Genomic DNA, 6,706 nt, shown 5'->3' on the forward strand with positions numbered 1-6,706 from the left:
GCATGATGTATATCACAGGCACTTTGTGTTTTTTTAACCTTGTCCTTCAGGTCACATGTAAACACTATAAAGTACTGGAAATCAAATTAATAATGACACAATGTTGCCACTTAGGATTTCAAGACCATTAGGGGAAAGTTAGGTCAAGTAACAATTACACTTAAGAATGCAAGAAGAAACAGTCAATGACAGAAGGAGATGGCTTGAATTAGAGAAATAAGGAGGGGAAAAAAATTGGAATAAAAGTGAAAATGTTTCCGGAGGAGTGTTTTCTTTCCTTTTTGACAATGTGCTTTGTGTACAAGTTAGTACTCTGATGTTTCATTTACTTCATTTCTGCTTCTTCAAGGTTGAGGTTAACATCAGGCCCATAAATCATGTCATGAAAGGGTTTTTGAATTAGCTTGAAATATCCACACTAATATCTGTGACTAATTTAATTCAAATATGCAGTTCAAATCTAGCAGTTTCTTGAAGCTCTTGTGAGTCACCAGCCACAATGTCTTCTGCTATTTTATAGTCTCATCACATTCATTGACAAGGCCAGGAATAACAACCAAAGTAATGAATGAGAAGGCAGCCATCAAGTCCAGAACTAAATGATAATAAGAATCAACATTGAAGAAGAGGGAATTGAAAAAGAAAAGCGCATTATTTTCATGATTTGGAGGTGCTGATGTTTGACTGGGGTGTATAAAGTTAAAAATCACACAACACCAGGTTATAGTCCAACAGGTTTAATCGGAAGCACTAGCTTTCGGGGTGCTGCTTCTTCGTATTATTTTTCTTTTTCAATCCAACTGCCTCCTATCTGAAGAGTTTGAAGTTAAAGGTTCAAGTGGGAAATTAGAAATTGCTTTTTCTATACGTCACTAAGATTATAACAGAAGGCCATTGGCTAAATGGCTGATTTGTAATGCAGAGTGATGCCAACAGTGTGGGTGTTATGACACTGGGTAAACCCTCTGCTAATTTAAACCAGATACATGTAGAATCCTCGTGCCGTAATCTGTTAAATTTCGAGAGGCAAACAACTATCCCAAATTTTACTATTTTAAAAATTAAGAATTCTTTAAGTCCAACAGAGAATACTAAAACAACAACTATTTACAACTCTGTTCTTTTAACTCTGTCTTTTAGCTCCCACTCTACAATACTGGTCCAATTTTTTTTAAAAAACTGATTTAAGATTTACAAAAAAAATCACGTTTCAAAACCAGTCAGTTTTGTCGATTCTCCTTTGTAGAATTTCCTCTCTCTTTTTCTGGGTCATCTCTTCTTCGGTCTTCTGCCACACAAGCTTCCTTATACACAGGTACCTTTCAGAGAGCTATTCGGGTAGCAGTCTGTACTTTCTGGTGCCCTTTGCTGATCTCCCCCAGCTGTTCAAAATATCAAATTTTATGCCTAAAAACATCGGATCATTTTATTGGTTTGATGTAATTCAAAACAATAAAATTAAAATTCGATTGGATTTTGGTATCTGGGGCATAATTTAAACGGGCTGAATTTGAATTTGTTCTTGTTCCATGGCAAAGTAACTCCAGGTATTTGTTTCAACCAAATGTTACATTTTTAAATTGTTCAGCACGCTCTGCCTTCAGTCAGTCCTTGCTGGATTCCTCTCTCTCTTAAAGATACAGTACACATCTACCCCTTCACAACAATGGGTTCAATGCTCATGCCAGCTAAGATTATCATGAAGGCCCTAGCTTTCCCATCCTCACCTTAGTTGTGGCAATCCTCACATTAAACTTAACCTCTCTTTAATCAGAGAGCAGCCCTAGAAGTCCTCTGGGACCTTGAGTACTTTACCTTTACCTAGCATAACAGGAACTTGTTTCACTTGATCATGATCCATTGCGGCAAGGGTTTTCCATATGTGTAATATGCTTGCAATTCTCCTAATCACCTAAGCAGATCTCGTGTTCATTGTGGTTGACAACTAAACAATTGTGAAATGATATTTGGAATGTCAGATGATTTCTACACATTCCCTCAACACCGTCATTCAGCACAGAAACCGACCCTTTGGTCCAAATCGTCCTCACTGACCAGAATTCATAAACTGAATCTGTCCTCAAAGTTTGTGCGAAGATTTGTAGCTCGGGTGCTTGTTGTAGTGGTTCTGTTCGCCGAGCTGGAAGTTTTTGTTGCAAACGTTTCGTCCCCTGGCTAGGAGACATCATCAGTGCTGTGGAGCCTCCTGCGAAGCGCTTCTTTGATGTTTCTTCCGGCATTTATTGTGATCTGTCCATGCCGCTTCCGGGTGTCAGTTTCAGCTGTCCGCTGTAGTGGTTGGTATATTGGGTCCAGGTCGATGTGTCTGTTGATGGAGTTTGTGGATGAATGCCATGCATCTAGGAATTCCCTGGCTGTTCTCTGTCTGGCTTGCCCTATGATAATTTTTTCCCAGTCGAATTCATGTTGCTTGTTGTCTGAGTGTATGGCTACTAGGGATAGCTGGTCGTGTCGTTTCGTGGCTAGTTGGTGTTCATGGATGCGGATTGTTAGCTGTCTTCCTGTTTGTCCTATATAGTGTTTTGTGCAGTCCTTGCATGGTATTTTATAAACTACATTAGTTTTGCTCATGTTGGGTATTGGCTCCTTTGTTCTAGTAAGTTGTTGTCTGAGCGTGGCTGTTGGTTTGTGTGCCGCTATGAGTCCTAGGGGTCGCAGTAGTCTGGCTGTCAGTTCTGAAACGCTCCTGATGTATGGTAGTGTGGCTAGTCCTTTTGGTTGTGGCATGTCCTCGTTCCGTGGTCTATCTCTTAGGCATCTGTTGATAAAGTTGCGCGGATATCCGTTTTTGGCGAATACCGAATGGAGAATTCACCACAAGGGTACACAGGAAAACAACACACACAGACCAAGTCCTAAACTATGAAAGTAACCACCCCAACACACACAAACGAAGCTGCATCAGGACACTATTCAAAAGAGCTACAACACACTGCAGTACACCAGAACTGCGAAAAGAGGAAGAGGAACACCTATACAAGGTATTCGCCAAAAATGGATACCCGCGCAACTTTATCAACAGATGCCTAAGAGATAGACCACGGAACGAGGACATGCCACAACCAAAAGGACTAGCCACACTACCATACATGAGGAGCGTTTCAGAACTGACAGCCAGACTACTGCGACCCCTAGGACTCATAACGGCACATAAACCAACAGCCACGCTCAGACAACAACTTACTAGAACAAAGGAGCTAATACCCAACATGAACAAAACTAATGTAGTTTATAAAATACCATGCAAGGACTGCACAAAACACTATATAGGACAAACAGGAAGACAGCTAACAATCCGCATACATGAACACCAACTAGCCACGAAACGACATGACCAGCTATCCCTAGTAGCCACACACTCAGACAACAAGCAACATGAATTCGACTGGGAAAACACTACTATCATAGGGCAAGCCAGACAGAGAACAGCCAGGGAATTCCTAGAAGCATGGCATTCATCCACAACAGACACATCGACCTGGACCCAATATACCAATCACTACAGCGGACAGCTGAAACTGACACCCGGAAGCGGCATGGACAGACCACAATAAATGCCGGAAGAAACATCAAAGAAGCGCTTCGCAGGAGGCTCCACAGCACTGATGATGTCTCCTAGCCAGGGGACGAAACGTTTGCAACAAAAACTTCCAGCTCGGCGAACAGAACCACTGAATCTGTCCTATTTGCCTGAATTAGGCCCATATCCCTATAAACCTTTCTTATCCATGTATCTATCCAAATATGTCTTAAATGTTGGAATTGTATTCACTTCTACCATTTCCTCTAGCAGTTTGTTCCATATAAGCACCACTCTGTACAAAAAGTTGCCTCTAAGGTCCCTTTTAAATCTTTTCACTCTCACTTTAAACCAATGCCCTCTAATTTTGGTCTCCCTTACCTCAGGAAAAGACACTGGCCATTCACCTTACCCATGCCTCTCACTGACCTCAATAAAGTCACCCCTCCGCCTCCTATGCTAAGGAGAGAAAAGTCCCAGCCTATCCAGTCCGTCCTTATCACACAAACCCTCCAGTCACTGTAACACCCTTATAAATTGTTTTGCGCCCTTACCAGCTTAATAACATTCTTCCTACAGCAGGATGACCAGAATTGTGCACAGTACTCCAAATGTGACCAATTTCTTTTATAGCTTATAACATGACATCCCAAGTTCTGCTCTGCCCAAAGACAAGCATGCCAAATGCCACCTTCACCACTGTCTCTACCTGTGACACCACTTTAAAGGACCCATATATCTGCATCCCTGGATCTCTCTATTCAACATAGTTAATAGAAGGACTATGTAAGTCCTATCCTAGTTTGTCTTACCAAAATGCAACATCTTGCATTTTTTTGAAATTATACTCCAACTATCATTCTTTGGTCCACTGGCCCAGTTGATCAACATCATGTCGTACTCTTAGATAACCTTCTTCACTATCCACTATAACCACCAATTTTAGTGTAATCTGCAAATTTACTAACCATGCCTCCTACATTCTCATCCAAATTGTTCATATAAATGACGAATAACAATGGACACAGCACCAATTCTTGCAGTCCCAAGCCTCCAGTCTGAACAATAACTTTCCATCACCACACTGTCTCTTACGGTCAGGCCAATTTAGTATCCAATTGGCTAACTCTACCTGGATCCCACATGATCTGACCTTACTAACCAGTCTACCAGATGGAGCCTTGTCAAAAGCCTTGTTAAAGTCCATGTAGATAACATCATTCAATGGTTCCCTACCCCTGCCGGCCTTCCCCTTAAGACTAACAGGAGTGAGCTGTCCCTGAACCCTCATCATCTCATTCTTGAAAGTCTCCCACTTGCCAGACATCCCTTTATCTCCAAATAGTCTCCCCCATTCAACCTTCAAAAGTTCCTGTCTAATATCATCAAAATTGACTAGCACTCATTCAGAACTTTAACTGTGGACCAGGCCTATTGTTTTCCATAACCATTTTCAAACTGATAGAATTATGGTCACTGGTCCCAAACTGCTCCCCACTAACAATTCAATCACTTGTCCTGCCTTATTCCCCAAGAGGATGTTGTGTTTCTTCTCTAGTAGGGCACTCTACACATTGAGAAAGTTTTCTTGAACACACTTAACAAATTCATCCCCATCCAAGCACTTAACACTATGGCAGTCCTGGTCTATGTTTGGAAAATTAAAAACCCTTACTGTTACAAACCTATTATTCTTATCTACAATGTCCATATATGCCTGCTCTTCAATTTCCTACTAGTTGTTGGGTGGTGTCTATTGTACGATCCCATCGAAATGATCACTCCTTCTTTCTGGGTTCCACCCATATAGCTTCACTGGACAATTCCCAAGAAATATCCTAAGTACTAATGTAATGTTTTTCCTAATCAGAAACACCACCACTTCTCCTCTCTTGTCTCCCCTTCTATTCTTCTTATGGCATCTATACCCCAACCATTGAGCTTCCAGTCCTGTCCCCCTCTCAGCCATGTTTCAGTAATAGCTATGATATCCCAATCCCACATTCCTATCCATGCCTGAGTTCACCATCCTTTCTTGGGTCTCTTGCATTGAAATAAATGTATTTTAATTCATCAGTTTTCCCTCATCTGAACTGCTCTTGCCTGCCTTGTCTACTTGGTCTCTTCTTAACCATCTCTCTTTCCTCACTACTGTTTAGGTTCCCACCCCCCTGCCAGACGAGTTTAAACCCTCCCAAGCAGCTCTAGAAAAATCTCCCATCAGGATCTTGGTCCCCCTCCAGTTCAGGTGCAACCCATCCCTCTTATACAGGTCACTCCTGCATCAGAAGAGATCCTAATGATCCAAAAATCTGAATCCCTGTACCAACCCTGCAGCCACACATTCATATGTCCTATCCTATTATTTTATTCCCACTAGAGTGTGGCATCAGGAGTAATCCAGTATTCCTGCTTTTTAGCCTCCTGCCTAACTCGCTATATTCACCCTCTAGAACCTCATCCCTTTTTCTATCTTATGTCATTGATACCAATGTGTACAACAATTTCCGGCTACTCATGCTCTCCTTTGATAATTTGCTGCAACTGCTGTGAGACGTCCTTGACCTTGGCACCAGGGAGGCAACATGCCATCCTGAAGTCTCTCTCTTGTGGCCACAGAAACATCTGTCTGTGCCCCTGACTAGAGAGTTTTCTCACAATCACTCGCTTAAACTTTGCCATATCTGCTTTACAGCTGGGCCAGCCATGGTGTCAAAGGCCTAACTACTGCTGCTATTTTCCCATGAGAGGTTATTCCTACCTCCCGCAACTGCATCCAAAATACCTTTTTGAGAGTGGGATAGCCAGAGGAGATTCCTGTACTGTCTAACTACCTCTCCTGTCAATCATCCATCTACCTGACTGCACCTGCTGTGTGACCACTATATATTAATATGAGTCATTTGATTGGCTGAAAGTTGGTGGCCTTGAACTAGTCTCTAGTGATTACCAACTATAATCAAATTTGTTCTCTGGACAAAAGGAATTAAAAAACATGTGGCTCTTAACTACAGGTAGACGTTCAGACATTTCTGCTATTCACTATTGTGTTATCCCTTACAAATACACCTGCTAAACACAATGTGAAAAAGTTAGTAATTAAGTGATTTCTTTCTGAAAAACCCATGCAGGAAATTTATACTTGCTCAATGACTATGAGGAATG

This window comes from Hemiscyllium ocellatum, chromosome 12 (genome assembly GCF_020745735.1).
Source record: "Hemiscyllium ocellatum isolate sHemOce1 chromosome 12, sHemOce1.pat.X.cur, whole genome shotgun sequence".
Classification (NCBI taxonomy): Eukaryota; Metazoa; Chordata; class Chondrichthyes; order Orectolobiformes; family Hemiscylliidae; genus Hemiscyllium; species Hemiscyllium ocellatum.